At 48.2% G+C, this 11,098-nt stretch overlaps 1 pseudogene; it reads right to left on the reverse strand.

Annotated features, from left to right (window-relative positions):
* Positions 1-2,951: 2,951 nt before the first annotated feature.
* Positions 2,952-11,098, reverse strand: part of LOC111531064 — a 15,863-nt pseudogene continuing 7,716 nt past the window's right edge.

Below are 11,098 nucleotides of genomic sequence, written 5' to 3' on the forward strand. Positions count from 1 at the left end.
CAGGCAGATCACCTGAGGTCAGGAGTTTCTAACCAGCGGGCCAATGGGGAGAAACTCCATCTCTACTAAAAATTCAAAAATTAGCCAGGTGCGGTGGTGGGCACCTGTAATCCCAGCTACTTGGGAAGCTGAGGAAGGAGAATCACTTGATTCCGGGGGCGGAGGTTGCAGTAAGCTGAGATTGCACCTTTACACTCCAGCCTGGGCGACAGAGGGAGACTGCATCTCAAAAAAAAAAAAAAAAAAGAAATGAAAAAAAAAATTACTCCTTAGGGACTGAGACCAAGAAACAGTATCAGAGGCTGAACCCCTTGGCAATGAGCATCTGTCCCAGGACTTGGGAGGGAGGGAGCGTGGCCAGGGTGGCTGCCTGCAGGTGTGTGTCCTGCTGCTCCCCAACTCAACATGCTCACCTCATTTCACACCAACACGCCCCATCCTCAGAGGAGGAGCCCAAGGCTCTGAGAGGAAGTAACTGGCCCAAGGGCACATGCCTTGATGACACAGTCAATTCCTAGGCTCTGACTGCCCACCTCCAAGTTCCAGGTCACCCTAAGCAGGTAGAAGAGGGAGAGGGCCCCAAGCAGGCCGCAGCTGTGACTTTGCACGGAGGGGCAGCCTGCCAGAGTTCACGCAGGAAAGCAAGTCGCTAGGCAAGCTAGCATGAGTCCCAGCCCCGCTGCGCTGCCTGAGGTTGGAGGAGCATGAGATGTGTTTCCTATCTGTCTGCAGCAGCCCGGCTGGCCCAAAGAGACCCTGGGGACCCTTGCTCTGGGTCATGGCTTCCCAGGCCTTAGTCAGAACTAAGTCAGAAGGGTGGCAGTCCCTTCCAAGGGGTGGGGAGCAGGGCCTGTTGACTTGCTCCTGACCCACACACTGAGCCTAGGAACATCATCCTGGGCATGCCGTACTTGTCGTGCAGTCTGAGTCAAGCTGCCTGGGCAGGGTATCCAGCTACCAGCCTCCCTGGGAGTGCTGAGAGCCGAATCCACTGCAGAGCAGGGGTGATTGTCAGGGTCCTACCTCCTCTATCTGTCGGCACTCCAGTGGCGATCTAGGTGAGCGTCCCATGCACACGGACATCACACAACACACTCCACAGGCCAGGCAAGGACACACAGCCCCCTTCCCTCTCTCCCAGGTACCATAATAGCTACCAGCGTGTGACCAAAGGCAGGGTCCCTGGCCCCCACTGAAGCACTACCACTGGCCAGCGGGCTCACGCACCTTGGCCTGTTGCTCCTAGAGGTCGCCTATGCTGTTCAGCCAAGGGGACCACAGTGCCTGCTGGCCCAGCTGAGCTCCGTCTAGTGAACTCATCTGCCTTTCCTGCCATGGACTCTCACTCTTCTGCTTTTCCCAGCAGGAAGGACCCAGCCTCACCTATGCAACCTGCAGCCCCCCCCACCAACCAGTTGAGGCTCCCCTCTTAGACTTGTAAGTCTATGGCCAGTGGCATCTGGCTGCCTGCCCTCCCTGCCTTCCCCAGGGTCCCCTCAGAGGATCCTGGGCTTTCTGACCACACAGAGGGGCCTCTGGCGCTCACTCCAGTCATCCATCTCTTACAGCTTCACCATTTTGGTCCAAGCAGCACTCCTTCTCTATCAAGCCTGGTGGCTGTTGGGTGGGGCTCCCCAAGGAAGAGGTGGCCTAGGGCCGTGGGTTGGAAGACAGGGTGACCAGAGAAGGGAGAAACCCAAGAGGGCTGAGCATTGGTCTGAACTATGGGTGCACTGCCTGGGTGCCATGGGATAGGCCAGCGTGTGTGGGGTGGAGTGGAGATGGCTGCCACAGTCCCCAGGCACTGCCTATGAAGCTTCAGCTTCTCCCTCTAGCTTCCTCCCCTTTCCCTTCCAGTCCCTGTGTTCCAGGAACCTTGCCACACCCGCAACCTGCGCCCTTCCCTCTCCAGCCCTCCCACAGCTGCTGCAGCACACCACTGCTTTGCGCTTGCCTCACCAGCTCTGGCTTTTCTTCAACCCATTTTCTCTCTGCTTTCTTTCCAACTGCCCGCTGAATGGGTCAGGCAAGTCCATCCCGTCCTAAGAGCCCCAGGCCCCACTTTGACCTCTAAACAGATCCTCTCTTCTCGGAGGCCTCCCTATCCAAGCCTACCTGTGCGGGTGTCCTGTGACTTGACAGTGGATCCCCACTCCCAAAGCCTTCATCTGTGACTTAGTCTGTTGTAGTGGTGAGCTGACACTTTCAGGTGTGACCATTGCTGAAAACTTGTGCCCCCTCTGTGGTATGCCCCTGCCCTGTTCTATAAATAGCTATAAATAGTAATATACATATATATAAGCACACACATGTGGCTGATCACCTCACTTCTAGCACTAGGAATCAGTCCCCGTGCTGTCCTTTTGAAGTCTTGTAGCCAAACAAGAGAAAGCCGTACCCTGACATTGCCCCTCCAAAGTGCGCCACCTCCAGTGAGCCTCCCTGTCATGCCTGGCCTGTGGACAGCCAGCCCCCGCCATCCCTCCCACCCTCCACCAAGCATGGGGGTGCTGTGCAGGCAACGTGTGGCCTGACAGTCTCTACCAGTCCTGCTGTCCATCAGCTGAGAATCAAACCTGTTTCTGGATGACGGGGAATATGGCCTCTGCTGGCTGTGTTCTCTGTGCAGCTCAGGGGAGGGAAAAGGCCAAGCCATTTCTAGGGTGCTGTTGGGAGCAGTGAAAAGGCTACAGCCTTTCCAAGGGACACTTCCTGGAAAGCCCCTGGAGCTTAGGTGACTCTTATCCTGTGAAGCTGACTCTGGCCATTAGCGGGCACGGCCATGAACTCAGCCTGGAAGAGCCTATGGGGTAGCCAGCACTCTGGAGGGAGAGACACAACAGGCTACCAGGTGCAGACAGGAGAGGGAGGCAAGGGGACTGAAAGGAAGATGCCTGGGGTGGATGGAAGTCAGTGGCCTTGGGTGCTGGAATCTGTCTTCCCGGCCACCGCTAGATCAGGCTCCTGAGCCTGTTGGCTGTCAGGGCCAGACTGTGCCCCATAGGTGACATGGCAGTCCCGTGAAATCCATCAGATGTCACCAGGCAGCATATAGGTAACAGGCCTGGAAGATCCCCAACAGCCCAGCTGGACATGCTCAGACACTCTGGGGCTCCTCGTTCTGTGGGACAAACTGCAGGACCCAGTGAGGGAAACGGGAACACAACAGGCCGAGCAGTATGGCTAAATCCATTTATTCCAAAATGAAAAGCGAAATAAACAGGAGTCGCATCACCCACAACCCCATCCCTGCCTTCTTCCTCTGTACTATGCTAGCAATAAATAAGTTTCCCAGCCACAAATGCTTAGAACCTCCTCCTCATATGCCAGCTCCAACCTCCATGATACAGGGGGTGGCCCTACCCCAGGAATATACAAAATGTTACACAGATACTGTATGTACACTGGGGAAGGGGGGCCACCCCAGCAGCCTGTGCCCACGCCTGGTCCACAGTTAGCCCCATTGTCCTGCCTCAGCTGCCTCTGTGAATAAGAATATGGGAGCCCCCCTGAGGGAAAAGTTCCTTTGGTGAGAGTAGAGAGGCCATCAGACCACCTCCAAACAAACCAGCTCCACCAGCCTCTGGCTCTTAAAAAACAAACATCATCATCATCCAGAAATTTAAGGACTCAGCCCTGGTCAGGGTGGGAAAGGGTCTGTTTGTCTCCCTCCATTAGACAGGGGTCTTGTCTTGCTACCCTAATGTTAAAGGGGTAACTGGGAAGGGCTGGCTGGTACATGGTGGGGGTGAAGACTCCAGACCCACTTCTCCAGGCTTATGCTGATAGGGGCCTGCTTTTATTTATTTTTATTTTTATCCCATGATGTTTTTTGAAATCCCATAACTTGTTTTTCATAAATTTTTAAAAAAAATTTTCATAAAACTTTTTTCTACTTTTTTTTGCCACAACTTCTCCACAGCATTTTTTATCTCATAACTTTTTATCCCACAGTTTTTTTAAATTCCCATAACTTCTTTTCAGTTTGTGTTCTTTTAATACACTTGTATAGTTACAATTTTGTTAAAAAAAAACAAACTGATGATCTCATGCCAAGTGTGCTCAGCATTTGCAGTTTCAATACCTTTAATACTATAGTTTTCAAGACACACAAAATTTTAAGGCAAAAACAACACTTTGCAACAATTTCATAATTTATTACATTACAGTATATCATGATAGCAGTCAATAATGCCACTTTAGACAAAAGCCTTTCAGTATTTCTATTATACATTCTGTTAATAAGAATTCATAAATTGGTAAAAGTCATTCTAAGAAAACTTGGCAAATAAAGCTTTGGACTTTATTTCTTTCTCTACTTTTTCTTCCCCCAGTTTCTTTGTTTTAAACTACAGTATTCATATTTTAAAATGTTTTAACTTACTTCAAAACATTAACATAGCAGTTACATTTTTGAATAGTTATATTATTTTAAAGTAACTCTGTAAGATAAAGTTTTGGAGAAACTATTATGGATAGGGCTGATTTACATTTTCACATTTTCTAAAAATCAGCTTTGGTTTTAGAACTGATTTTTTTCATTTCCAGAAAATCTATCAGGTTTAGTCAGATACTTTAAAAATAATTATTATATATTGCAATATTTTAACAGGTATTTTGATTCTTTACTTCCTACAGAAATTAAAGTTTATTCAATTGAACTCACATTTTAAAATTCTGTATTTCTGATGAACTCTAACCTTCTAATGTTGCCTTCTAAGCAAATTGAAAGCTGCCTTATACTGAATGAAGAAGAGAACAAATACTTGCTGAATGAGGTATTGCAAAAGACTGCATGCACTTTGAAGAAAGACTTAAGTTATTGTGATATGATTTCCATTCTTTTTAGCTTTGTCTTAAACATATGAGAAAATATCTACACAAAGAGTGGTATTTCAATTAATATAGTACATTTAATTTTCCAGACTGATATTCAGCTTAAATATGCCAGTACGTGATTTAATCCATAGGTCCCTGATGAACACATTATTGTCAGATTGGTTACATATGCTAAATGAGATCTGAAGGTCATTGCTAGTCATTTATATGTGTCAGGGTAAAAGTGAAGTGACTGGAACTATAAAAATTCCTTCAAAATAATTTATCAATGTATTAGGTAAACCCCGTTTCAGAATGATAAAGAAAAACTATTAGACCAAATAATGTGGCTAATTAACAGTGGTACGATTTCTAGCCCGAGGGTTTAAAATGGACTTAAAGTAACTGTCTTTCAAGTGAACTCAAATAATGCACAAGCAGCAAGTTCACAAAACAGAAGGTAAGAACAGGACCTTAAGTCTATTTTAAACCCTCGGGCAAGAAATCGTACCACTGTTAATTAACCACATTATTTGGTCTAACAGTTTTTCTTTATCATTCTGAAACTGGATTTATCTAATAAACTGATAAATTCAGTTTGGAAGAGTCAGTTGAAGTCACAAGCACCCAGTATTTGCACTCTTTCAGTGAATGCAGGTAAATCTGTTATTCCATCTGTAAAATTGTATTATTGCTCTCTTATTAATGTCATATTTATAAAAGTATTTATAAAAGTATCATTATAAAAGTATTTATAAAAGTATCATATAAAAAAGTATTTATAAAAGTATCATTATAAAAGTATTTATAAAAGTATCATATAAAAAAGTATTTATAAAAGTATCATGAGGATGCCAAATGCTAAAAATGGAGATGGTCTACTAATGAGAAATGCCCACCCCAGGGAGTGCGCATATATTCTAATAATGTGTTCCTACATTCTAATAATGTGACGTATTTTGGAACAGAGACGTTAGAACTTCATGAAGTTTTAGCTGTTCTTTCCTAAGCATCATAAAGTTATTATTTAGGCAATGTATGACTGAAGTAATTCATTCATCATGTACAGGCACATGAACATAAGTATGGCACAAAATATGCCTCTAGCTGAAACTGAGAGGTATAAAAACATATTTCACTCTTCATAAAGAACTTTGTGAGGAAATATAACTCTGTAATTGTACAGACATTTTTCCTCAAAATACTCTGACATTCACAAACAGTAGATTGCACTGCAGTTTGTACACATTTTAAGTTGCATAAACATCTCCTTGATTTTCAAATGTAGTAGAATACTGTCTACTAAAACTTTTTTGTTTCAACTAAGTACTCTCACATATATTGGTTTATAATAATGGTTGTTATTTTTTAAGTGTTTTCCATTCAAGGAAAAGAAGTAAATTCCTATGTGAGAGTGACCTATGTGGTTGAAGAAAAGGTATTAGCCAGAGAGGTCTAGATGGTAAAATCAGTATTCTAGCCTCAAAAAAGCTCCATGAACATAGAGGAACGCCAGGTGTCACACAGCTTTCCTTCACTCGAATTCATTCTTGACTAGAGCCTGTATGCCTGTTCCAGGGACATTTAAACTCAAAGGATTTCTTATGATCTTTACTAAATACATAAAGAAGAATGCCAACCAGTGCCCTTTTGTGTGATGGGACCTGTAGTCATGTGATTGAAATAGGTAACATGGACTCTGATTTTAAAATGTATTGGAGATATAAATGCGCTAAGCTAGAAAAGGTTTTTCCCATCCACAGTCAATGATGGGAGCCTTTCCTTCCTCAGAAATAATCCCTTTTTAGGTCATTGAGAAAGAGTACAAAGGCCACAGCTCATGCTGCAATATCTTCATGAGCCCAGAGCACATACAAATCCTAAAGGAACTACCATAGTACCGCGCTCATTCCTGGCACCAGAATGAAGGAGACACACTGTATCCTGCACACACCTGCCAGAGCAGGCCACTTTCCTCTTCTGTGAGATTTAAAAAGCTCCCCCAAAATGTTATTACACCTATCCCCAATACACAGAAAATAGAGGAAAGGCTGTTTCCAGTTCTCAGTCTTTAAACAACTGTAAACGTCACTACTCACAGTGGCATATTACAAAGTAATAAACAGTGTGCACTTGAGGGCAAACCACATATTGAGCTAATGAAGAGCTCACTGTGATTAGGATTCGATCAAACATAATATCAGAACATAAGCAAATTTTATCTGAATTCCAGAATGAACATACATGCTGCAAAAACATTTTAAAAACCATGACAGCCTATTCCAAACCAGCAAGAATAATTTTGTGCAAATAGTGGGTCTTTGTGTGTTTGAACTCCCACCAGGTAAGAGCAAACTCAATATGCGAGCTAATGACCTACAATTATCAATTAAAACCAAAAATGCTAAAGGATGCCAGAGTGAACATCAGGAAAAGATCCACTCTCCTTTACTTTTTTACAAATAAATTTAAACTGTAAATTCGAAACACAAATAAACATGAGTGGCTCTAACATTCAAATGAAGTAAATGAATTGTGTACGAGATTAATGCCATAACTTTTTGTTGTTGTTGTTTTTCAATTTCTTGACCAGCTCTTAGACGATGATGATGTTTATCTCCCTGTCCTCGGGAGGTGTCACTCCCAAGGACACCACAGAGGAAGGTGTCCTCGGATGCCTGGTAAAAGAATGGCATGCAGGGTTTGCTGGCCAAGCCTGGGTGCTCCTGGGTGTCCTGCATTACAGGAAGCAGGTGCATGATCTGCTGTGCGGTGGGGTTGTCATGGGGAGAACCCTTCCTGGCCTCTCCTGGTGCGGGCTCCATGCTGTTGTCCAGGCTCACCTCATAAAAATCTTCAGAGAGAGGGAGGCAGGGATCTCAGTGCAGGGCCAGCCTCCCCTGCTCCTGCCTGCCCACCCCGCCTGAGGGCTCTACTCACCACCCTGCTCACCAGCAGCCCCAAGTTCCTCGGGGGCTGGAGCCCCTGGAGCGGGCTCATCAGCAAGGTTCTGGGGAGTGGTGAAGAATTTGCCATGCCCCTCATGGTCACCCACAAGTGGCAACGCCAGCTTCTGCAGTTCCAGCGTATTCGCCTGAATGGAGGGGTGCTCAGCTGCCACACTGGAGCCGGAGGCAGCACCAGCACCCACGCCCAACCCTACCCCCATAGAGGTGGTGCACTCCCTACCTTCATCTCCTCCTCATTCTGGGCCAGCCTAATGACATCCTCCATATCCTGGTGCCACATGTTTGGCACTGCCCCTTGGCTCTCATATACTGTGATGTACTCTCCTGCAAGAGGACAGGACTCAGATGCTGGGGCCCCTCCAGTGGCCCTGCAGCTCCCCTTGCCGTGCCCTGGTCTCCTGCTCACTCATGCCGTCTGTTGCTTCAGAGAGCTGGATGAATCCAAGATCTAGTTTTTCCACCTGCTCCTTCCCGTCCGCCTTCCCCTTCGGGAGGTCCACAAAGCCGCTCTGGAGCCAAAATAATGGGGTCACATCTCGAGAGTGACCTGTCCTGTCCCGCCCCCACATTTTTTGGCCCATGCCAGGACTTACTCACCTTCACCTTCTCCATGGCCTCCTTCAGGGCCCGGTAACTCTCCCCGCACACAAACTCACCCCGAGTCCCTGGGGCTGGCGCCTCTGCCTCTGGCTCCTTCCAGGCCGAGGCCATCAGGTAAACCAGGTGCGGGCAGCACAGCCTTTGCACCTTCTGCTGCCCACATGGCCGTGCCTGCTCCTCCTGGGCACTGGCTCCAGGGGAGTTGAAAAATGCCACTTGAAGGCAAGAGGTGAGTATTCTTATAGGGGCATACACAGAACAAATGGGGCAGGGAGGTGAAGTGCAGCCCCTTCCCTTGGGGCTTCAGAGAGTGCACCTGTTGGTCACAGGTGAAATGGTGTCTGACCACTGGCTCCCAGAAGGGATGAGGGTCCAGAGAAATCAGAAGGCAGGGAAACCAAGAGCATAAGGGAGTCTGGGAGGGACCACAGAGGAAGGTGGCAAAGGGGAGGCGGGGAAAGTCAGTCTCACCATGGCCTCCCAGCTCTCCTGGTCCTGTGGGATACTTGGCATGGGCCGAGGTGCCTCCTCTTCCTCACTGTCCAGATGTCCTCCTCCATCTCCTGTGGGGAGGTGGGCCAGAGGGGTCCTCAGACAACCCAACAAGGGAAGTACTGTGGGCCCACCTCTGTCCCCACCCTCACTGTGTAACCCTGAGCCAGCCCCTCCCCAGAGGGGAATGAACTGCTGTTTTTAATTTTCCCTTTTAAGAACCAAGATCTTGCTATATTGCCCAGGCACAGTCCCACTACCGGTTGGTGCAGGAGTTCTGACCTGCTCCCTTTCTGATCTGGGCCAGTTCACTCGTCCTTAGGCAACCTGGTGGCCCCCTGCTCCCAGAAGGTTACCATATTGATGCCGAACTTAGTGCAAACACCTGATTGGCATAACGACCAGCTATTCTAAAGGTCTCTTCCAACTCCTCAATCCTATGCTGCTAACAGTCCCTTCCTCCTGGGGCTCTCTCCTCTTCCTCTGAGTGGTCTCCTGTACCTTCTCCAGGGAGAGCCATGATGCTCAGCTGGGTCTCTAGCTGTTGGTTCTGATGGTTGGCAGTTTCTAGGTGCTCCTAAGGGGACAGAAAACAGACTCAGAAGGCATGGAGGTTGCCAGGTCATCCCCCTCAGGGCTCCATCCTCTGCAACTCCCTCCCCTGGGTCTCCTGCAACTTGTGGTGGGCCATCTCAGCCACCACTTTGCCCTAAGCTTCCTGCTGCTGCAGCCAGTCCATGAGCTGGGTCTGCAGCAATAACTGTCTGTGCAGCACCTCCTTCTCAGAGGTCAGCTGCTGATAGCTGGCCACGTACTGCTGCACGTACTAGTCTCACTTCTGCTGCAGACTCTGAGACTTTTGGCTCTTCAGCTCCACCTGCAGGAAGACCCTGGACATGAGGGCACATGGTGGCTGGCTTCCAGATTCTGGGCCCATTAATAGAGTAGCAAGGCACTGTGGGGCTCTGTCACCTGCCCAGGCCCCTGGCCCCTTGCTCCATATGGGGCCAAGAACCCCATACCTCTTGCCCCAGCCTCAAATCTCATCTCCTTCTTCCCACCATTTAAACTGTAGGCCACAGAGTGGTGGAAAAGCAGAGGGAGCCAACCACCATCTGCTAAGTGTGCTACATGCCTAATGTTTCCATGTATTATCTCATTTAATCCTCAGTACCTCCGTAAGGAAAATGCTAACTTCCTTTACAGAGACTTAAGAGATGAAAAGTAGTTGAATGGTGAACAGTGGAACGGAGGCCGGAATCTAGTTTGAATCTAAGGAGGCTTTTTTGTTTTGAGACAGAGTGCCATGCCAGCTCACTGCAACCTCCACCTCCCGGGCTCAAGAGATTCTCATGCCTCAGTCTCCTGAGTGGCTGGGATTACAGGCATGTGCCATCATGCCTGGCTAATTTTTTGTTGTTGTTGTAATTTTAGTAGAGATGAGGTTTTGCCCTGTTGGCCAGGCTGGTCTCAAACTCCTGACCTCCCAAAGTGCTGGGATTACACTTTGGAGCCTCTCATACCACTCACTGTCTCTTCCCCTATGATTGGGGGAATCCATGCCTCTAGCTGGGATGATGATGTCCAGACCTGGGAGGAGCCCAGGGCTACCCACCTCTAAAAGTCAGAGGGCAGGAAGCAAGAAACAGTCAAAGGGCTGCCCTGGAGGGTGCTGGGGTCACCTACCCCCAGTTGGAGCTGCCTTTGGCCTGGCACCTCCCCTCCTCAGAGGCTGGTACCCACCTCCCAGCCCTTCATGGATGGGGCGGAGGTTACCGTCTCCTTCACCTCGCCCAGCTTCTCCTGCAGCTCCTTTACTTGCTGCTCCAACTGCAGTGCACTCTTGTTCTCGTTGTTCTGGACAAAGAGAAGCAATCAGTGGCCACCCACTGCAGCTGGAGACCCCAGAACTTGGTGTCTGCCTCCCATGTCACCGGGAAGGGTGGAGGCAGGTTGGAAAAATCATCCCCTCTCCCCAACAGCCATCAGAGCAGGGCCTGATGAGCTCTAGCTCACAGGTGCCTTTAGAAGTATCATGTCATGTAAGGGCTACACTGCCCCATTTTACAGGTGGGGAAACAAAGGCCTGGAGAGTTAGGGATGAAGGCAAGCTCCACAGGTAGGGCAACCCACCAGATCCTTGAAGCTGCAATGTGGCTCGGCCAGCTGCTTGTCAAGCGTGTGGTTCTGGGAGAGCTCGAGCCTCTCCTCCTGCTTTC

This window comes from Piliocolobus tephrosceles, chromosome 6 (genome assembly GCF_002776525.5).
Source record: "Piliocolobus tephrosceles isolate RC106 chromosome 6, ASM277652v3, whole genome shotgun sequence".
Classification (NCBI taxonomy): domain Eukaryota; kingdom Metazoa; phylum Chordata; class Mammalia; order Primates; family Cercopithecidae; genus Piliocolobus; species Piliocolobus tephrosceles.